At 35.9% G+C, this 24666-nt stretch overlaps 1 protein-coding gene across 2 annotated transcripts in view; it reads left to right on the plus strand.

Annotated features, from left to right (window-relative positions):
* The window catches only part of LOC306846754 (ataxin-1-like), a 105546-nt gene that overhangs the window by 16638 nt on the left and 64242 nt on the right, over window positions 1-24666 (plus strand). Inside the window, exons 2-3 of one of the 2 annotated variants that reach the window (XM_079380345.1) lie at window positions 1780-1802; window positions 15788-15952. The gene's annotated coding sequence lies outside the window, so the exon portion shown is untranslated. The remainder of the gene's footprint in view (window positions 1-1779; window positions 1803-15787; window positions 15953-24666) is intronic. The other variant, XM_079380344.1, reaches the window with a different exon arrangement.

Genomic DNA, 24666 nt, shown 5'->3' on the forward strand with positions numbered 1-24666 from the left:
CTACAGTATAAAACAGGTTAACCATTCTTTGAAAACATCCAGTTCATGAAAATATCTACTACAGCACAAAAGTCCGGCTTGATCTGAATGCCGAGAAACTTTGGCGCTTCCTTCAGATCCCCGACCCAAGATGGCGGCGATGTTGACGTATGCTTAGAGGCCCAAGGCGACATCTAGTCAGTATATATATCTATGCCTTGGAAGAACGAACTCGGAAGGACGCGAGAACACAGAACGCACACTTATGAGAACTGAGATGTACTGCGTTCTTGCTTAACTGACGCATAGTCTCAGCATAAGCAGCGACCAATGAACAATAAATATTACAAAATGTCATAACTTATTAAAACATTTCATACTATTATAGATATTACTTTCATATAATTGTATTGTTTTATTTTAGAGCGTTATATGTTTTACTGTTAAGATTCATTTTAATATGCCAATAAAAATGCAGACTTTCTCCGGGTCTTATAACTTTTATTAAAATTAACTAAAACAAAACGATAAATATTTACTTTCAACTTGAAGAGCCGTTAAGTATTTGTGAGAGCGACTTTAAAGCTTACAGGCTTCCGTACACCGGCCACCCACAGCGTTTTCTGGGATTTCTAAAGGCTGATTCTCTCAAGTCTGCACTCGATGCATCCTCAGTTTCAAGAACATATTCTTGAAACTGTTTTCATGCATCCTCTGTACTTGCGTTCTTGAGAATCGGAACTGAACTTTGACGGTTAATGATGACGTAGAACGAGAACACAAGGATGCAAGATCGCTGAAGAACGCATATTGAGAAACAGACAAAAACAAACCACAGTGAACATGCACAAAGAAGCTGATGAGACCGCTTTGGTTGGCCCTGTGGATGGGAAATTTAAAAATCCATATAAAAAAACTTACTTCTCACTGTTCTCAGGTCAAATATTTATATGCGATTAAAATGCGATTAATTTCGATTAATTAATTACAAAGCCTCTAATTAATTAGATTAATTTTTTTAATCGAGTCCCGGCCCTAATTAAAATGTATTCTGTACACCTGTTATCACACACAAACAAAAAGTGAGTGAAGTGACATTCAGCCAAGTATGGTGACCCATACTCGGAATTCGTGCTCTGCATTTAACCCATCCAACGTGCACACACACAGCAGTGAACACACACACACACACAGTGAACACACACCCGGAGCAGTGGGCAGCCATTTATGCTGCGGCGCCCGGGGAGCAGTTGGGGGTTCGGTGCCTTGCTCAAGGGCACCTCAGTCGTGGTATTGAGGGTGGAGAGAGCGCTGGACATTCACTCCCCCCACCTACAATCCCTGTCGGCCCGAGACTCGAACCCGCAACCTTCGGATTACAAGTCTGACTCTCTAACCATTAGGCCACGACTTCCCAAAAATAAAAAAAATAAATAAAAGAAAGAAGATAATTTGTGTTGTATAAGAGTTAACTAATTGCTGTGTTTCAAGACATGACAGCTCTCCACTCTCGCTCGGTTTATTCTTGTTTTTTCACAGCAGTTTAATCATGTTAACTAATCACCAGGGGTCAGATGATAGTATTTCTGTTTCTGATAAGAAGTTTTTCCATTAAATGGGTCAGTTGAAAAGACATGAAGAACTGCAGTCTAATCTGGGAATTCCTCTTAAGGGCTTTTCGGTAACCACTGCTGCGTTACTTAAAATTATGCAGCGTTTCTCTTATAGTTAATTAAAACACCCCAGATCTTTCCCTCAATTACTTATCAATTATCCCGGTGCTTCTCTGTGGTTCTGCAGGGCTGACTGGGCTGTTCCCCCAGGTGATGTGGATTTGAATGGGACGGTATAATGAAGCGGAGCTGTGTTGGTGTGTTTATGCGTATGAGAGTGGGGAGGGGAGGGGGGGGGGGGGGTCTTTTTATTTCTACCACTGCAGTAGTTTTCATTTTTTTTCTTGTCATCATCTGCCCCACTTTCTGTCTTTCATCTTCAGAATGGACTGTCAAGGAGATGTATGTTTGTGTGGGAGTGTGTCACCTTGTGTTTTTATGTGTGTGTGTGTGGGTAAGATGCATTTACATGCTTTTATTTTACATTGTGTGTGAAATGGGTGTGTATGCTGCGGTTTATAGAGTGTACTCAGGGAAGAGCTATTTCAGGCCTCTTGTGCTCTTGTATTTGAATCTGTAAACGTGTTGTGTGGGCTGGAAACTGAACGTTATGAGCTGCAACCGATATGGTGTATGGAAACTAGTGGGGTCATTGGTGAAACTCCAGCCGGGGTTCTCCAGCCCTGATCTCTGGCACCGCTCAGGAGTCTTATATCTGTTTACCATGAGGTCGACTGCTCAGTTGAGATGCATACAGGGTCCAAAATTAACTTTTTGCCAAATCAGTCCATGGTGATTGAACATATTTTCAACAAATTAAACATAAATATATGTTTTAGGGGCCATGAAACGATATATGTGACCCTGGACCACAAAACCAGTCTTAAGTCGCTGGGATATATTTATAGCAATAGCAAAAAATACATTATATGGGTCAAAATTATTGATTTTTCTTTGATATTTCATGAAGATATTTTGTAAATGTCCTACTGTAAATATATAAAAACTTAATTTTTAATTAGTAATATGCATTGCTAAGAACTTCATCTGGACATCTTTAAAGGTGTTTTTCCTCAATATCTTGTTTTTTTTGCACCCTCAGATTCCAGATTTTCAAATAGTTGTATATCGGCCAAATATTGTCTAATCCTAACAATCCTAACAAATTGTCTAATCCGTACATCAGTGGAAAGCTTATTTATTCAGCTTTCAGACGATGTATAAATCTCAGTTTTGATTGACCCTTATGACTGGTTTTGTGGTCCATGGTCACACATAAAATGTTTGGGGGTCAATTCATTCAATTCTATTAAATGTTTCCAAAAAGAAATTAGTACATTTATTTAGCAAAAATGCATTAAATTGACCAAAGTTGAGAGTAAAGATGTTAATCATTTTCTATTTTAAATCTATATTCTATTTAAATGACTTATTAAAGAATCCGTATACAAAAATGTTCCACTAAAATATTAAAGGGCTCATATGATGCTTTTTTAAAGATCATTATTTTGTGTATTTGGTGTAACAGAATATGTTGACATGCTTTAATGTTCAAAAAACACATAATTTTTTCAAATACTGTACATTATTGTAGGTCCTCTATGCCCCAGCTCTCTCAAATGCTTCGTTTTCTACAAAGTCCCTCCTTCCGACAAGCGCAGCCTGCTCTGATTGGCCAGCTGACCCAGTGCATTGTGATTGGACGAACACCACAAGCTCTTGTCGGAAATGTAACGCCCCTTTCCATAATCGCGAGATTTAGCTTTCAAAATAAATGTAAAGAAAGTTAATAATGTCCTTAGTTTTACCATCAGTTCAAGCCGAGAGGGGAACAGAGTCGCGTGACCGACACAGTGATGATGCTCCTATGTGTTTGCAGTACACAAGGCGCGGTTGTGTGACCATGTCTCCCTCTCTCACATCACACACACACGATGCACAAAACTCTGCATTTGAGCAGTCAATAGCAGATACTTAAATTAATAACAAAACATGCATATAGTCGCTGATTCAGAAGCGCCAGATTGTCATAGCAAAGTCAGAATTACCTCCTCTCCTAGGTTCACGAAACGGTCGTCCATAAAATGTGTTCTGGGTTGTGCTGTTCTGTTGTAAGTAATCTTAATGATTCTTAAATGCATCTATTTTCGGAAGGTCAAATAAAGTGCTTTTGCTTTCGCCTAGAAACACACATTGTCTCCCTGACACGGCTGCATCAACACTGCTGCGGTTACTGAAACCATGCTTTCTTTCTTTGCGTGAACATTTTGCATTATGCAAATATTTCCACATCGTGACGTAGACTTGAGAAAGCGTGTTTGAATGAGCCATTTTAGGGGGGGGGTGGCAGAGTCTTAACTTTGATAAAGAATATCTCTTTGGTTTTGAGACTTTAGTCTTTGCAACTTCAGGGATTTTATCTATGCACAATCAGCTTGTAACACTCTAAAGAGAAAGGGAAGCTTGAAATCGCATCATATGACCCTTTAAGCAGCACAACTGTTTTTGACAGTGATCATAAGTGTTTCTTGAGCAGCAAATCAGCATATTTGAATGATTTCTGAAGGATCACATGACAGTGAAGTAATGACTGCTTAAAATACAGCTTTGCATCACAGGATTAAATTACATTCTAATACATACACTCTTAAAATTAAAAGTGCTTCACGATGCAATAGAAGAACCTTTTTTGTATAAATGGTTCCATAAAGAACCTTAAACATCTGAAGTTTCACAAAAGGTTCTTTGTGGCGAAAAATGGTTCTTCAGATTACAAAAAGGTAAGAAAGAGGTGGTTCTTTAAAGAACCTTTGACTGAATGGTTCTTTGTGGAACCAAAAATGGTTCTTCTATGGCATCGCTGTGAAGAACCTTTTAGGCACCTTCATTGTCAAGAGTGTATTAAAACAGAAATCTCTAATAATATTTCACAATATTTTTGTTTTTATTGAATTTTTGATCAACTAAATGCAGCATAAGAGACCTCTTTCAAAAACATAAAAAAATCATACTGACCCCAAACCTTTGAACGGTAGTGTTTAATTAATTCACTGATTCATTCGATTAATAAATATTTTTTTGGTATGTTGTAATTTCAGCCATGAATTATTTTGTTGCATGTAATTCCTAGAAAAGCTGGAGGCAGTTTTATCAACTTGCCAAGCCATTTGTTTCCACATATTTTATGCAATTTTTCAATATTCCTTGGATGAGAATATTATTAATTACTACTACAAACCACCAATATTATTACGCTACAGTAGACATCTCTGTTCTTTCTTCAGGATGTCATTGCTTTCCAAAGACACACACATAAACACAGCTCTCTGGGTTTTCAGCAGTGACTATTGTTGATCAAATGGGGTCTGCGTTCCCCCTCCTGGGATTTGGGAAATTTTTCAGGCTGGCCTGGCACCAGAAGGCTTCACATATCAGCAGATATCCAGACCCAGTGTGTGTTAAGTAACAGCAGCAAGAAGCTCTCTAGTGCAAGTGTGTGTTTGTGTGTCTCTCCATCTTTAAGCAGGGTCATTGCGCAGAGACTAGACATGAGGACACCTGACGTGTCTGCTGTACACATACACACACTTTTTGTGTCTAGTTTTAAAGGACAGCAACCATATCGACAAATAAAAATCTACTTAACAACAAACAGACTATGAAAAAGCATTTCCACCCCAGGCGTGCAGGTCTCAAATACCCTTGCTGATAAAAATCACAAGGTGGGTCACATGACGTGCATGTTCAGGTCACTGGGTAGCTCTTTGAAAAATAGCTCCGCTTTGTAAAACAGGTTTTGTCTGCAGAATCAGTCGTATCATGTGTTGTACGTCCCACTGCCAATGAGACTACTGTTATGTAAGAGTCTTCATTGAAAGTGACAGAAAAAGGTTTTCCGAAAGGTTTTGTGACCTTTTATCCGGTTGTTCCGAGGCTGTATGTTAACAAACTGTTTGTAGGGGAGCATGGGAAGGCTAAAAGGTTTTGCTGTCTGTGGTGAAATCTCGTGGTGGTTTGGATTGAATTGGCAGGTCCCCGCTGACCTTGCACATGTGCGCGGTCACACACACACACACACACACACACACACACACACACACACACACACACACGCGCGTACGTGGTAGGGGTGTCGTGCGATTGACTGTCTGCGCTGGATTGCTGGGCTTGGGGTGTTTCATTCGCACTCCAGCTCTGTTTGTGCTGCTTTCATGGATCTCCAACTTACGTAAAGCACATGCTTGTGTTCATCCTTTATGTTCTGCAAAAGAGGGCGGGAGGGACAACTTTTGCTTAGAAAAAAGTATTACAGTGGGATTTAAAAAAAAATGATATTTCCATGCCTTTTTTTGCCCATTTTTCACACTATTAAAAATGTTCTTTGAATGTTTTCATGTCTGATAACCCATAAATGGCCCATATTAAAAATCTATAAATCTATTAAAATTAAACACTAAAACTATAGTGTTTGTAGACAACATATTTTTAGCCATGCAAAATGTTATTTTTTTTTATACTCGTACCGTGACATTGTCTTGTTTTTAGAAGTGTACATGGTAGTTTTTTTTAAACATGCTCAATGGTGTTACATTATTATTTTAATTACACAATGGTATTACCTTGCTATTTAGATATTCATCATAATATTACCTTGTTTTTAGACATGCACTATATTTTTGCTCTTTTTTTTTTTTTTTTCTACGTGTACCACGGTATTACATTGTTACATAAAAAATGTGCTGTGGCATTACCTTGTAATTTTTAGATATACACTATGATATTAGCTTGTTTTTTACATGCACATATTTTTTACATGCACCATAATATTAATGTTTTGAAACATGCATAATGTTAGGTTTCTTACATGTATCATGGTATTATTATAAATTTTTTCTTCATGGTACTACCATGCTACTACCTTGTTTTTTTTTACATTGTACCACAACTAATTTATCATGGTATTACTATAGTTTATTTGATGTACCATGATAATACTATGAAGAAATACCATGGTTTTTGGGCCTGTATCATGCTGATACTGTTTTTTATAGACATTTACAGTAGCATGGTTATTTTGAACAGTGACACTACCTTGGTTATATTTCAATCATTTGGATTTATTAGACAAGATGATACCATGTTAATGGCATGATATTATTTGAGATCTTTCAGAACCATGAAAATACTATAATAATTAATGAATAATGTAATCATTCAGTGTCATGGAATATATCAAAATATTACAATCTGAAATCACCAGTATTTATTTGTCAGGGCAGGATGAGTAATCCTTGAAATTGAGAAAGGCAAGGGAGAGAGAGAGAGAGAGAGAGAGAGAGTACAGGCAGGTGAATAAAGATGTGTTGAAAGTGTGCTATATATTTTGAATTGTAATGCCTTGCAGCTCTAATCCTTGCATTATACCCTCTGTGGATTTGGCCGTGGAATTACCCTGTAGTAAAGAGCTCAGTGTGTGTGACTGGTGGCCAGACACTGATAAGTAACGCTGATGGAGGGGAGGGTGCGGTCTGAGCGACAGCGAGAGGGTCTCTACTGTGTGCCGTTCTCACTGAGTGGCAGGAAGCCAGGACAGGGAGAGAATCTCATTGGATGTGACAGTGTTGTGAAACAAACCAGCAGCAGCATAGCAAGTGAATTACAGTAGCGGAGGCCTGGTGTCTGGGAAAGGACTGACTGCTGGTGTGTGTGAGCATGTGGTCATGTGTGTACAGTATATGGGAGAGACTGATGAGAGAATAATTTTTTTGTGTGTGTGTATGCTCGTGAAGGATTTTCTCTCTTTTTACTGTCTCCACTACAGCAATTTGAATTGCAGTACTAATTGATTTAATAAGCAGCGGCTGTATTTTAACACCCCATCTACACCGCAACGGGTGACACCCCTCAACAGCTTCTGAGCATTTACTAAATCACAGAACTTGGTGTGTTTGCAGAAAAAAATAAAAAAAATAAAATAAAAATACTAGTTTATATCAGTGTTACTGTTAACTAAAACTATACTAACTTTGCTTCACAAAGAATTTAAATACGTTTAAACTGATGAACTAAAATGAACACAACTGAAATAAAAATAAATTAAAGCTACATAGATATATACGGTATATAAAAAAACTATTAAAAGGACAACAGCACCTTACAAATTTTACTTAAAATTTTGTTTACTTGAAAATCTTAAAAAGAAAAACTAATTCAAAATATAGCATATAAATAGTTCAAAAATAATATTGGTTTATATTTTTTATGTAATGTATGTCTGTGGTGAAATGAAAATCCACATTCTCCCTTTTGTTTAACCTGAATATCAGTTATTTATTTGCTCCAGAATATGTGCAAAATGGTGAATAATTACAGAATAATTATGCATGGAGTTTTGAGAATTAACCTACAATCGTGTCAAATATGTGGCAAATTTAAACTATAGAAACATGTACTGTGGTTAACTTTTATAACACTGTAAATCTGATGTTTAAAATAGACAGACATTTTAATCTATGGATTGATAATTGTTTTGTGCTTTTAAAAAGAAATGGACTATAAACAAAGAAAAAGCTAAATCAGAAAGATATCAATAATGATGCTAAAAATAATGCTAATTTTGTCCAAAGGCTATAAATTCTTCAATATACTCAAGGGATGATCAATCGAAAAATTATTAATTACAAAAAAAAAATGATCTTTTTCCCATAATGCATTTGGCCCTGCAGTCTTGACCTCATCACCAGTGCCTCTGTAACCTGTAATTCTCGTCAAACTATGGAGTTGTTTAAAAACCTAGAGATTCACCTCAGTTAGAGATGAGTAGAAAAACATCTTCAACAAATGAATAACCAAGTCCAGGTTCTCTTGAATGAAACCGTGTCTGATAGTTACAGATACTCTGCATGACTGAAATCATTCATGGACACATTACGTAAGTTCAGAACAGCAAATACTAAACACTGCCAAGTTATCAACGTTCATGTCATAAAGCGACTAGAGGCCGCCTCAGTCTTATGTTCATATCTGGACTTAAAGGCTTTCACACATAAATCTCATTCACACGCTAATAGAGCGGCACAATCTGGAGAAAGAAAGTCATACAAGTGACATGATGGTGAGTAAATGATAACAGAACCTTAATTTTCTGCTACCTGTCCATTTAAGGGTTAGGTACTCCTTTAGAGCCATAGTGTTATATTACTGTGAAGCAAGAGTCCATTGACAGTTCACCAGTAAGTCATTGTCATGAAGCTTGTTCTGGGTGGAGTGTTTGTGTGTGTTTTCATTATCTGTGTCAGCAGTGTGCTGCGTGACTGGCTGCTGCGCGCTGAGGTCAGCCATCTGCAGTGAGCAGGAGAACTTTGAGCTGACCGATAAGGGTGTGTGTTTGTGGTTATGTAAGCGCCGCTGAGCCTAGCGTGTGCGTACGCTAGGAGATTCATTCAGTAGCTTCTAAAGGGCCGTTCACACTGACAGCAATTTGTAGCAGCAGAACAACCTGAAGTCTTTCATTTTCAGTGAGAGTTGGGGATTTCTGACGAACACTTGCCATGACTTAGATCAAATTTATGGGCAATGACATCACAAAACGTTCTGTTCTAATGGGTGTGCCAAAATGTAATGTGCAAATAATACAGATGATCTAACCATATAATTGTTTACAATATTGATTATGATTGCAAAATAATACAATTCATTTTTAAAGGAAGTGAGAGAACTCTTCCCATATCTTGTGTTATTGATATTGTGTTCATCTGGTAATATAGCTAATACTATAGCTAATACAACTAATCAATTGTTGGTAAATTTCATTATTGATTATTATTATTATTAAATTTGATTATCGATGAACTTCACCAGTGCACTGTGCACTGAAAACATCTGCCAGTTATGTTACTCTACAAGATTGATGTATAGTAACTTAAAAAAAAAAAGAAATACTGAAAATAAATTTTAAAATCTGATTAATTGATTAATTGAACATATTCAACAGATTAATTGAATATCAATTCAATTCAAGTTTATTTGTATAGCGCTTTTTACGATACAAATCGTTGCAAAGCAGCTCTACAGGAATTTAAGTTTCCACAATATATTTATATATTGCAGAACCTTAATATGTTTGACTTATGGCAAAATTTGGTAATTCTGTATGTTGTCTGAGCATTGGCATCCTCCGAAGTCCTCTGAGGGGTTGGCATCATCTTTCTCAGGTGTTCGGTCATCTCAGATCATTTAAGGGTTGGATCCAGACTGAAGCTTCTGTAATTCCTAGTTACCATGAGATGTTAATCCCGTGACAGAAACAGAGAAACAAATAGAGACATAATTAGCGTAGCTGCTGTTCCATCTAAGCAAAAATAATTTGTTCAACCCAAGCTAAAGAATAATAATAAACGTACATTTGATCAGATATAACTGCAGTACAAATTATAAGATGCATTATGTGAATGCTTGGCTGAAGAGATCTTTGTGTCTTTAATCTAGATTTAAACAGAGAGAGTGTGTCTGAACTCCGAACGTTATCAGGAAGGCTATTCCAGAGTTTGGGAGCCAAATGTGAAAAAGTTCTACCTCCTTTAGTGTACTTTGCTATCCTAGGTACTACCAAAAGTCCAGAGTTTTGCGACCTTAGGGAGCGGGTTGGATTGTAGCGTGGCAGAAGACAAGTTAGGTACGCAGGAGCTAAACCATTTAGGGCCTTATAGGCAAGTAATAATATTTTGTAAATGATACGGAACTGAATAGGTAGCCAGTGCAGAGACTGTAAAATATATATTTTATAAAAATATTATTTTTAAAATATAATTTTTTTAAAATATTATATTTTCTTGACCTGGTAAGAACTCTAGCCGCTGCATTTTGGACTATCTGTAGCTTGTTTATTGAAGATGCAGGACAACCAGCTAGCAGTGCATTACAATAGTCCAGTCTAGAGGTCATGAACGCATGAACTAGCTTTTCTGCATCAGAAACAGGTAGCATGTTTCGAAGCTTGGCAATGTTTCTAAGATGGAAGAATGCTGTTTTTGTAACATGGGAAATATGATTTTCAAAGGACAAGTTGTTGTCTAATATAACACCCAGATTTTTGACTTTAGAGGACGTGACAGTGCATCCGTCTAGTTGCAAATTGTAATTCAAGAGATTCTGTGTACTGTTTTTTGGTCCAATAAGTAATATCTCTGTCTTATCTGAATTTAATAGGAGGAAATTATTGGTCATCGAATCTTTTACATTTTTTACACAATCTATTAGCTTAGATAGTTTAGAAGTTTCATCTGGTCTTGTTGAGATATATAATTGAGTATCATCAGCATAACAATGAAAACTAATCCCGTATTTTCTAATAATATTACCAAGAGGCAACATGTATATTGAAAATAGCAGAGGACCTAGGACAGATCCTTGTGGTACTCCATACTTTACTGGTGATAATTCTGATGACTCTCCTTTTAAATGAACAAAGTGGTAGCGATCGGACAGGTAGGATCTAAACCAGCCCTAAACCGGATCTAAGCCTGCCCTTGAATACCAGTATAGTTTTGTAATCGATCGTTTTGTAAAATAACCGTTGCATTTCCGACTAATACAGTACTATTGCACACTTAAGCTGTTGTGCATTAACAAAATAGTTGTCCTATTCAGCCCGTCCTGTTAATAAGTTAGCATTCTGTTGGACCAGTTTATGGTAATATTAATAAAATAAAAATTATTTTTTAATAGATTAAATATTTTATTTTGACTTTTTTATTTTACATTTTCAAGACAAAATAAAAATGGACAGTTAAACATTTAGCCTAAGGTAAATATATGAGGGTGTTAATACATTGTGGGAGTTAGTGGAAGAATAATAGATAGATCCAGATGAAAACAAGATTGATAGAGTGTGTTTAGAGAGTAAAGTACATACTGTGCCTAAGTGTGTGTGTGTGTGTGTGTGTTGGTGTACTGTATTGCTATTTTGAGTCATAAATAACTGGAAAAAAGCATAAAGCAAATAATTGTTTTTAATTTTTATATTTTCAGATTTTAAAATCTATAAAAATATGTATTTTGCATTTTAAAATAAACACATATAAATATAATTCAATACTTTTGGGGTTAGTTATAATTTTCTCTATATAAAAACAATTTAAGTCTCTGGAATGTCCTAGTTTAGATGCTGTGTGTGTGTGTGTGTGTGCGCCTACTTAACCATATTTTGGGGACAAGTTGTTATAATTGAGTTAAAACAAATTCTGGGACATCCTCAATTGTAAACATGATATATATATATATATATATATATATATATATATATATATATATATATATATATATATATATATATATATATATATATATATATATATATATATATATATATATATATATATATAGAAAGCTTTCTGCAAAAATTTTTTAGGTATATATATATATACCTAAATCTTTTTTGCAGAAAGCTTTCTGTTAGGGTTTGGTAGTGGCCTAGTAAACGTGTGTGTGTGTGTGTAGCTATACTTCCAACATTTTTGACTAGTGAGGTCCAAAATGTCCTCGCTTTTCAAAAATGTACTCAATAATATAGTGAAACAAATATGTGTGTGTGCGAAAGAGAGGGAAAGCTGAGGTTAAGACATTTTTAATATTTCCTTTAGTAATATAAACACAGCTGCTAATGTGAATAGGCAGATGAACTCGACATTATGAATTTTTGAAATTCTGAAAGCCCTCAGGAACACTGAAAGCCCTCAGGAACACACACACACACACACACACACACTGTAGCTGCACAAATAGGCCTAGAAATGGTGAAGGTCATTTTGTTAGTGGGAGATTAAAGCTCCTGTATGTCTGTATTTTTTGTATTATCATTTTATTATCTTACTTCAGAGTATTGTGCAATAACACTAGTAGTTCAACAACTCTTAGGCTGTGAGGGACAGAAGTACAGTTTATATATATATATATATATATATATATATATATACACTTTGTGTGTATGTGTGTGTGTACGCTATACGCCATATCACTTAGCATTGTTAGCATGTTAATAATACCCCTTGACTTGTTTCGTTAAGGAACAAATACAAGTTGTATAGATTTGACTGTTTGTGGTCAGCTGCCATTTAACCATTACACTTCTGTTATTCGTCAGCAAGATGAGAGAGAAACAGCAGCCTGCAGCCCTTCTCAGCTGCTGAATTACGGGAAACAGAAACAGAGAGTGCTCTTTATGAAAGCGGGAAGAGAAGATACTCTTTTTAGTGCAACCTAAAGAGGCAAAAGTGCTGTTTGAAATGTCAAATGACTCAAAGTGCTACAAACGGGGAGAGATAAAGTCTCTTTTAAGTAATATTAAAGAGATAATATTACAGTGTCACAATACTCATGCCCTTTCTAACTGCATTCATCTCAATTTTATTGTAAATACCATAGTAAGAAATATCTACCATAAAATAATGACCATATATATAAATGTAATATATATATATATAATGAAATGTTTTACATTTTGTCACTTCCCAACTACCCATGTTCCAGTAAGCCTATCTTATTTTGATTGCGATATGATTAGGTTTTAAAATATCAGATGACTAACTGTTACTTTTAGTATGACTAAATAAATAGTTAATCTTGATAGTCAAGTCATACTGTAATATAACTAGTGTAATGTGAGTAATCCCTATGAAGGAAGAGGTGGGAGGTGCATTCTTTCCTGCATTTTTGAACAGTCAGCAAAAGACAAGGAAGTGTGATGGTTTATATGCGAGTATATTTGTATGCATATATATATATATATATATATATATATATATATATATGTCTGTTGGTATGCATGTCTGATTCATAACATTTGCATAAGTATAGCCTTTCTTCAGTGATGTAGAAGTAAAACTGTTACTCTCAGTGGAGTCAAGACTCCAGTATCATGTAAATCTCAACAAAAAGAACAAAACTGGTCAGTAGAGCATAATAGGGACCACTTTTCTAGTTTAGGAATGATTTTTTTCCATTCATTTTCTCCATAGGCATTTCAAATCATTCTGTAATAAAGTCTTCAAACCATGGACCACACCAGTGAGGGAGTGAACTACTAATTTTAACCACAATATAATTAAAGTGGATTGCAAATTATTGAAATATAAAAGCTTTTGGAGCTTATACAGTGAATATTATGCCAGTTGCAATGCTTTAATAGGAGCGGGAAGTTGCTCAGAGACTTGAAAGGTTTATACATTATGGTTTCTCTGTAGAGAAAATGAATTGTTATGAATTATGTTTTCAGTTCTGCCTCATCTGCTGAGGATGAACACCATTTGACCTTCATTCACTGTAAAAAAAAATAAAAAAAAAGGTTTTACTCACTAGGATGCCCTTTCAATTAGATACGAAATCAGCCTGCAGGTGTTTAAATCAAAGTTTAACCGATACAGTTTAAAGTGATGTAAACAGCTTGTGACTCCTCTACATGCAGAAATAATGTATGTGCCCTTGTTGCATGGATGATGGTATCTAAACCAGATTAACTGGTGGTTTTACTCTAAATAGATTTGACACAGCAATATTTAAGAGCACAAGTAGCTTGTACACAAATGCCCAAAAGCACTCGTATTGTTCTGCCAAAGCATTACCTCCCCTTGTTTTGAAGGAACATACCAGAGCAAATCGAGACAACTGAGTGTCTCAAGTCCCTGCGACTGCTTTGAAGCAAGAAGCGAAACATTTGAGGGGAAGAAAAGGAGAAATAGTTTCTGATTCAAACAAACAAAGAGTGGTTGCCATGTCGACAGGCATCTATAAATAGTGTCCAATGTTTGTTTTGTGAATGCGGTCTCTCCCAGGAGCTTCAGAGACTAGGAGAGCGATTCTGATTAAACAGCCTTTCCTCATAGCGCTCAGCCCTGGAAAGAACCATTAAACTGGACTGAGAGATCAGACAACTTAAGGGAAAAAAAGCTTTTGTGTAGAGGAATGCACACTTAGTGATGAAAGGCATGAAATCAGAGAAACGTTAATTTAATAAAGACTATCTACTTATGTAAGCTTAGGGTTGGTAAGATTGTATGGTCTCTTTTGTTCACCAAGGTTGTCTTTATTTGATCAAAAATACAGTAAAAACAGTTAAATTTCAGTCTGGTTCTCAGGAGAGCACCTGGAGATTTGGTTTATTGGTCACATAGGGTGACCCATTAAATATAACTATAAAAATAATAATAATTAATAATAGCAATTATAGTATTTGCACTTAATTTAGTTTTTAAATTTTTTTATAATAAACAAAATAAAGTTTTTTTTTAAAGAAACAATAATAAATTGTTATAGTACTATTATATTTTAAAATGCATTAAATAAAAGTACAATTATTTTATAGTACACAATGCTATTATTTATTTTTAAAATTTGTATTTTTTAATGAACTTTCAACATTTTAAAATCTAAAATCCTCAAGCTTTTATTTTGGCGGGTTGCGAGTTATTTTGGGGATGCTTCAGTGTGACATGATTTTTCAGAAATCATTCTAATATACTTATTTGCTGCTGAAGAAACATTTCTTATATTTCAGGATTCTTTGATGAATAGAAAGTCCAAAACAAAACATTGTGACTTTATACATGTTTTAATGTCACATTAGATACGTAAGTGACCCCTATGGTTGTGTATGTACTATGTATTCATCACACACGCGTTAAAAAAAATACATTTTATTTGATGTTTTATTAAATATGCTCTTAAGGGTAATATTAGCAATTTATTGACTAATTAACTGATTAAAAAGTTGATATTTTTTTTATTTTTCAATGGATGATATTAGTCTGATAGTAAAGGAAATCCCAACCCTAAGGTGTCTCTCTGGTTCACGGCTGAAACTATTTAAAGTACATTCTCAACTAGTCTCCTGTTACCTTGGTTACATATTCAAGAGGAGTGATGGTGGCATTATAAGAGGATCTCAGAACACATTTATTTTATTATACATAAAATATACAATCTATTAATATGTTTCTCAAATTCATGTTGTATATTGTCAATTAACACAAATTTCTGTTTATAAAGTGCAGTTTTAGTTCTGGATGTTGATTAGTCAGAAAAGCATTCCAATTTTGATCAAATATGCAGTCTAGTAGTACAATATAGGGGTAATATTATGTAGCACAGCCACTCGGACCTGGTTGCTTAAGTGTAAAGCTCTTTGTTTTTGTATGTGGCAGGGAATGGTGAGGGCTGTTGGAGCCAGGCAGACGCAGACGTGGACAGACAGAGTGGGAATCACGAGCCGTCCCCTCAGACAGCAGGAGGAGAGATTTATCCATCCTTATCCTAGTGGTTTCATCTGGACTCTCCTCTCCTAAGATCCGCCTGTATCATCCTACTGGGTAAGACAGCAGTTTACTTTCACTTGAATGTTTCTGGATTGGTTTGTGCACAAGGCTCATTCTTTCTTGGGTCAAGCTTTTTTACCCTCAACTTCAAAACAGATGTACTCGTAATGGAAAGAGAGGCTTGTGTGTTGTCTTCTGCCCAGCAGGGTTTTCTGACAGATGCGACAACTGGAAAAAACGTGGAGCGTTTTCTGTCCTTTTCTCTGTAGCGGTTGTGTGTAAAGACGGGTGGCGTGAGGTCAGCCTCATCACACATCTGCGTGAAAATGTGTCTGTTTCTCTTCTTCTTTCTTGCTATACTTCGATCACTTGTTATCTCTCTTTCACTTGCTGACTCAACACTGCACTTCCTCTTTTTCCACTCACTGTTTTGGTATTTGTTCCTACCTCCAGTTGTCTCTGTCATCATCACATAGTTGTCTGGAATCCTCTCTGTTTTATTGTCTTTTTGTCCTGTGATTTCCAGAATCTATCTTTTAAAGGAATATTTAACCCAAAAATAAAAACAAAGAAAAAATTATTCTTTCTCATGTTTCAAAATGAGATATTTTCAGGTTTGACACTAGACCCCAATGACTTAACAAAAACAATGATATTCTTGAGAATATCTACTTTTGTGTTCTGTATATAAAGTCATACAACTTTAGAAGGACATGATGTTAAAAATTTCATTTTTGGGTGAACAATTCCTTTCATTTGATAATACTTTCAGCTGTGAATAATTACAGGTAGATAATTAGCCTGTTTATTAATTAAATATTGGTCAGATGGCTCCAGGTTTTTGATTTCAGCTCATTTTTTTACTGTTTGTGTTGTTGTTTGTATATGTTTGCAGTAGGGCAGTCTTAGGATGAGTTTTCAGCGTCTGGTTGTGTAAATACCCTATTTTTAAGTTGGCGTACAAAAAGATAAAAAATCTAACATTTTAAAATGCGTCAATGTCAGTATTGCGCTATTTTTTTTTTTTTTACGGAAGGCAGTGTCTTATAGAAAATCAATGACCCATAAGAAATGTCATTCAGACAGACAATGACTAATTAATTTGTGAAAAATGTATTTGTGCATATCCCTACTGATAATATTGTAATACTCTCAGCTCTTTTTAACACATTTTACCAACCTACTATTCAAAGGTTTGGTCGGTAAGATTTTTTGTGTGTGAAGTCTTCAGCAAGTGCATCCTTGCTGAATAAAAGTATTAATTTCTTTTAAATTAAAATCTTGATGGACCCAAACTATTGAAATGTAGTATATGTTCTCATTCCACAACAACTCCTGCCATAGAAATGTATTATAGGGTCACATTAGTCAAGAGTGGTTCACCTTTTCCTCATCGAAGCTTTGATTTTCATCCTTCACAGGTTGTTCTTCCTCTCAGCGCCGTAAGACAGTAGAAATAGTTTAGCTTCTGTTGTGGAACTCCTCTACCAGCTCCTGTTTGGAAAGGAACAAGCTTCCAGCCTGTCAAAGCAGTGTCAGTGCACATATAGGCTGAATGTGGATGTGTTATGCGGTGTAAGATGACATTTCAGTGGGATTGGCTGTGTGTAGCGTGTCTGTGGGGACAGGATATGATGCTGGTTTTAGCTGTGGTCGGGCCCAGCGGTGCGTGGATAAACCCGTCAGGAGTGTCTGTTCAGCTTTGAGCTCTGACAGGGATCTCTCTCTGCCTCTGGTGTCAGTTCACACTTCCTCATTCTCTCCTCCAGTCCCCCCTGGTCGGTCTAAACAGAAATCCACTCTGTCTCTCTTTCCCCTTCATTCGGTGACATTCTACAGCATCCTTTTCCTTTTATGTCTCTCAACCTTTTTTTATTAGGGACGTCAAAAGTACTGGTACATTGGTACCAAGTCGATAGTAACATTTTGAACATGTAACTATCAGTACCACAGAGTATGTGAGCGGAGTGGGGTATAGAGCTATTTTTTTTTGTAAATAGCTGTGTAAATTTGAACTCTTGTGATCAAATGTTCTTGAATATTGACCGCCAAACCAGTTTTCCACATAATTACATTTTATGTCTCTTTTATTACTCCACAGTCTCTTTTTTCTCACAAACTAAAATAAATGCAGCTCAAATCAATATTTCATCCCCATTTATTTGGTTTGTACCAGTGTTTAAAACAGGATAACGTGCAGTCAGGGTCCTGAACACACTGTTTAGTAATTTTGCGATAATAGCTTGGTAACTGTATTATATATGAAATATTAATTCTAATTTTAACAAGTAAAATTAAAGCAAGTGCTTCTCAATTATCCCTCTACATTATCCCTTTTAAACACTGGTACAAACCAATTAAATGAGAATGAAATAGGCTATTGATTTAAGCTGGATTTATTTTAGTGATGTTAAAGCTAAATTTTCAGCTGGCATTACTCTAATCTTTAGTGTCACATGATCCTTCAGAAATCATTATACTTTTCAAGAGTGTGTGATGAATAGAAAGTTTAAAATAACTTAATTTATCTGAAACTCTGTTTCTGCTTTTGTAACATTATGAATGTTTTTACTGCCACCTTTGATCAATGTAATGTATCCTTTCTGAATTAAAGTATTAATTTATTAAAAATAAATAAATAAAATCACTGATCCTAAACTTCTGAACGGTTGTGTATATTACATTAATCCTGATTAGGTTCCTTTTTTATACATTTGACTTTTTTATATTCATATTTTTTCTGTTTCACTTTTTTTATTTTTGTTGCATATTTTTTTATGTTAATATTGACTTTGGTACTTTTGACATCCCTAATTCCTTTTGACATCCTCTCACCCTTCCGGAATTTTTTCATCTCCTACAAATGTTCTCATTTTCTCTTTCATTCTCTTTCTCTCTCTCCTGATCTCTAATTATTAAACAATGAGTTAATTACCTGAGTCAGAGCTCATGAATTTATTCATATGCTCTCTGGCACTCTTGTAATTACCAAAAGCTTGTTGTGTACCAAGCAGAAAGGTTCTCCCCCACAAAGGAGCTGTTCAAATCTTTATTACAGTGCCCCCATATCATTCACTGTCTCTGTACAGGGAGACCCTGCCACTGTTACCACAAGATGATTATCAGGCAACTCTTATGCTTGTGTTCTCATAGATAAATGTTTACAATTTCCACTTGGAATGAGAGTGACCAAATAAATCATTACATCACCATTGTTTACAGCAGTGATATTTTGGAAAAGGGAGGGCTGGAGGTATTTTTTAGCTGTGTGATTGTCCATCGATTGGCCCATTTCCAGTTAGTCCGTCCTCAAGTGGGTCTTTGTGCCGAAACTACAAGCGTCTGCACTCTTCACAGCTCTCGGCACAAACTGCACAACAATGCAGCCAGTCTAGTATCTATAGGGATACTGTGTACAGAAAGTGTTGCATAATGATCTTTAATATCTGCAGCTTATTAGGAGCTAATTCCTCGTCTGTGGCTCAAGTGTATCGATTGAAGGGCGACTGGGGAAGAATAGCTTCATAATGGCCTAAGAGTTGAGATTCAAGAGTGTTTTCGATCTGACAAATGAAAGCTAACAGTATGTTTACATTGTAAAATGAGTCCTGTAGGCATTATGGAATTGTATTGTGAATGAACAGGATTGAGGGTCACAGGAGGTCAATGTCAGAAGAAAAATACATAAAGAAAATATACATTTAACTCATCTTGTAGATTTTTCTATTATTTTTAGCATGCTTGGCATAGCATCAGTGCTGTGCAGAAATGCTCTGGACGTACTGAAGCACTGTCATTTCCCTTGTGGCCTCCCTGATAAAGACTAAAAGGAAAGGTCAGTCGCAGGCCGGATGTCTCACAGACAATGTGAAATGTGTTCAAAGGAGCTGCTGTTTTTCATAGAAGTTATTTTCGAACAGGTCCTTCTTTCTTGCGCTTTGTTCGGCCAGATAATGAAACAAAACAATTGAAACATCCTTATCTGCCGTGCCTTGCAAATCCACATATTAGTGTTATTATTTTACGCCATTGCATTACGAAATCAGTGACTACTATCTTTCGGCTATAATTAGATTTGTGCTAAGGTTATTATGTGGCCCTGTCCGCACTTTCGTTACTAGTATTTAATTTTTTTTACGTATCCTCTTAAACCAACTTCAACCCTTTTTTTGTGGCTATTGCAGTTTGCATATTTTCTTTCCTTCAACAGCGTCACACTTCACAACGTTTTTATGAACTGTTGGTGTCTATTTTAGTTGCCAGGTAGCTCCACCCACACTGAAATCTCATTGGTCCAAAGTCTTGCTGGACTTTTTTGTATTTTAAACATCAAATATGTTCCGATTGCCTCTGTTTTTGCTCATTTTAACTTTCTTTTAAATGTGTAACAAAAGGAAGAACTTTTGAAGAGCATTCTGGTCACTCTTTTCCATGTAATCCCAATAAATAAGGACTGAAGCTTTCTCGGTTCTAAAAAGAAACAGAAGTCCCACAAGACAGCTTTATATGAAATTTATACTGTAAATTTGGTTGATGAGAGTTAATTAGAAAAATAGAAAATGAATCATTCTTTTCAGTCAGATCTTTTGAGGAATTAGTTGATCCAGGTCTGAATGATTTGTTCACAAATTAACTGACTCAATCAAATAAAGGCTCACTGGAGATGAAGATGGTCAATAAGAGCTTTAACTTCAATCTGTTATAACATGCCTATGATGCTTTAATATAATTTCTGGTGATTTTGCGTCTATATTGCTCCATTCTCAATTATGTGTAAGTACAATGGAAAAAAACATGCATTCTGAAAAATTCTGCTTTTGTGTGAGAGACGGTGCACTTTTGGGTGTCCTGCACTAGCCAAGCAACTGAATGGGAACACTAACGGATAATAGGATGTTCGTACAAATATATCGTAGTTATTCTTATACTGTACTTTCCTGCAGGCTGTTTTGTCTGGGTCAGGGACACTGGTCACTAAGAAGCCAGAGAGACAAGAACAGAGCAAGTCTTTCAGCGAGACAGGGAGAGATGAGTCATTCCTCATGTGAGAATTTGAGGAAGAATTAAAGGGAAGCCTTCGGCAGGGACACGCCAGGTCTTTCTGTGTTCTGAAGCTGCGAGAGAAAGACATGTGCAGATAAGGTGCAAGGCGGGGGAGGTGATGTGTTTATCGTAGGCAGTATGTGTGAGTGTGCGCATGAATGTTTTTCACAGGCCGGACAGCTTCCATAATGTGCGGCAAGATGCTCGAGGTCTCTGTGATTGACGGGTCCTGCTGGGTCCGATGGATCCTCGGAGGGAGAGGAGAGATTAATGTCACTAATTTTCTGTTGCTCGCTACTTTGTTTAGCTTTCGACCTTTCGCTCTCGCTCACTTTTTTTGGTCTCCCTTTAATGTTATTCAGAGTGAAACTTGATTCATTTGATTGACAGGAGATGCTGTTCTTGGAATGCAAACCTGAGCATGCACGTATCTGTCACACCCTCGTGAAAATGCAAACACTGCACAGTAGCGTTTAATCAACACGTACAAAGCATGCAGCAACACTCAGAAACGCTCATTTGCATGAAGCGATCCGTGCCGTGTGGTGGACTTCTGAAACGAGGAGCCAAATTCCCCTCTGGGCTTCTTCGTCCAATTCATGTAACTAAACGATGTTTATATTTCCATTTGATGGAGATGTCATTTCCATTTGATGTTTACAAGGTTTATAGATGGCAGGGGTTTTCAAATTGGGGTCCAGGGGCCTGCTAGTGTGCCCATGAAAAAAACTAACAAAAAAAACTAAAGTAAAACATAAAAAAAATTACAGTACCATTTCATTTTGCGTTAAAAAGCCTAGTCAGACTAGTCATAATGACTGCATTCACAGTTATTTTATTCTGTTAAAAGCAATAAAAAACCTTACATGTATAGAATAAAAATCGTTTAATTTTTCAATTAAGCATTCATATTTTCTCCCTTTCAGCCTACATACTTTCAAGAATAGTTGGTATTTGTGTCCTTGGGTTTGTTAGATACTGTTTTCTGTTAAAACTAATATAATAGTATATTGTTATATACAGTATAGTATATTATTATTATATACTTTTATTGCTTTAAAACAATATTTATGCTATAAAAATAATTCTAAGATTGAATGCTACTTAAAAAAAAAAGATAAACAGTCAGCTTAATACAAAGTAAATATTTTAATATCCTTTTGCAATAAAATCGCCATTGTAAAAAAAAAAAGAAAGTTGAGCCAACTTAATTTTAAGGCAACCAGCTTCACTCAACTTATTTTTGTAGGAGATTCTCAACTTTTTGTTGTATAAACTTCAAACTCAAAAATCTGCTGAAGCTGGTTGCCTTAATTTTAAGTTAGCTCAACTTTTTTTTTTTTTACAGTGCAGTAATTATTATTTTTGCATGGTCAAATACTAAAGTCATATGAAAGAAATAAAATTAATGCAATAAAAGCATATTATTATAACAATTCATAGGCCATTATTAATAGCCACTTTCTTTTCAGACCATTAGACAACAAATCCTTGGTAGATATACTGTACACTATTTGATCTAGTTACGTTTGTTTTATTTCTGTACCGTTAGTTTTTTGTTTTTTTCTGATCCATATTCCTGAGCAGTTGCTGCCTACTTGGACAAAAGCTGCTGGTTGTAATTGTCAGAGCATGTATTCAGTAGTCCATTCTTGGAAAATCATGCCCTCTTTTATTCTCTCTCTCTCTCTCTCTGTTCCCTTGTTTCTCTCTTTCTTGCACATTCACAGAGACAGAGAGCGAGGGATCAGTTGAGTAGCGCTCTCTGGTTGAATGATTCATCCCAACACACACACGCAGCTAGGAGAGCTTCTGATGCAGATATTTTTAGAGAGCGTTGGCAGTGGGATCCAGGGAGATATGCGTGTGTGTGTGTGTGTGTGTGTGCTTGTGTGTGTGTGTGTGTGTGTGTGAGTGAGTACTACAGACAAAACCAGAACGTGATCAGAGAAGTAATGTCACCTCAGAGCGCAAAGACAGTGACTCAGTCTACAATTCTCCTTCCAGTAAAAACACACAGCGCTCACAATCAACAGACTCTACTGTCCAAATCATTATAGACATTGACTAAACAAAACACAAATCATCACACTTTGAGCAAACCACAGAGAAATCAACACATTTGCAACAATCTATACTGACCAATTGGCAACCAGAGCACAGACCGTACTGAAACAAATAATTTGTGTTCTGTAACCAGGGCAGGATTCACAAAAATATCCTTAAGAAAAAAAATAAGAAGCTTTTAGAATAAATTGTAAGAAGAATGTTAAGTGCAGTACTTGAAAAAAATTCTTAAGATGTTCTCATATATTTTTATTCCCTGATGATAACCCATAATATTTCCAGCTGGAACACAAATATTTGATAAATCCATAAGTTTTCTACATTATACAAGTAAAATATTCTAACAGTAAAATGTATTATATGAAGCTAGTATTAAAATGTTTAATATCTGAAACAGCCCAATAAATTCATCTTCACTTTTGGTTTTACTTTGAATTCTTATTTTTTCTTTAGAACTTTCTTTTTCAAATTTTCAGAGGCTGTTCTCAGAATACAAAATATTCTTTAAAATTGTATTCTTTAGATGCCTCAGTTAATCTGGGTAATGCTTTTTATCGTAATAAAGAATTTTTTTTATTTTATTATTTTATTGCTGTGATTTATTTATTTTTTATTCTATTTTATTTTAAACTATCAGACAAGCCAACTTGTGGGCTGTGTTTGAAATAATGTTAGCATACTACTCTTACTACTTCTGCAATATACAGTATGTATACTCTAAAATGCACTTGCCCTTCCATATGCAACGTGATGAACGAACAAGAAGAAATATTTACTTTGATTTCAGTATCGTTATAAAGACCGTGTTTAAAGACACAAGGTTAAATTCAGTCACACTATGTTACCCTATGTGTATACCGCACAGTATGCATAAAACAGTATGCTAGTATTCCTTTACTAACAATAGCCTTAGACTCTATACTAACAGCACATAAACAGTGACCTCATAGCTCCGTAAAATAGTTTCTTGTGATCTGCACTTTGGGCATGTTCACTATGCTATTGTTATGCAAGCACTCACTGTTCAGCTATGTAATGTAAACACGGCCCTGCCCTGAATGGAATTGCTTGTGCATATCAAAGAGACTGCTAATAGAAATACATTTCAATTAGCATGGATGTACTTCCAGTCGGACTTAGCTAAATCCTTTATGTGAGTCATATGTCAGACTCTGAACTTAGTCGAGGCAGCCATTCTGGTGTAAATGAGCGCCGACTCTGAATAATTAAAGTGCCTTGTCCTTGCCTGGTCCCTCTCTCATAAGTCACCTACATATAGAGACCCGGGCTGGAATGGTTTTGTAAAGCTAATACGGGCTGTGGAAACGCCTCATCTAGTCGTTCCGAGGGACAACCGGTTCTCACCGATGAATATGATGATCATGAGTGAGGTGTGGTTGTCATTCTCTCTCTTTCTCTCGCTCACACTCTCTCAGGTGTTTCACTTCACTTACAACTCTGAGTGAGCGAAAACTTGTTTAGTGAGTGAGAGCGTGTGGTTTGTAGGTGTGAATGGCGCGCCTGTGTGTGCGTTCGCACTTGAACCTGAACATACATCGCATTGTGTGCAGGAACATCTATTCAGTGGAGAAGAGCTTCTTGTAATCAGCACGAAAAGGTATTCATACTTTACTTTTACTTTTTTCATTGTAGGTATT

The sequence above is a fragment of the Barbus barbus genome (assembly GCF_936440315.1).
Source record: "Barbus barbus genome assembly, chromosome: 27".
Lineage (NCBI taxonomy): Eukaryota > Metazoa > Chordata > Actinopteri > Cypriniformes > Cyprinidae > Barbus > Barbus barbus.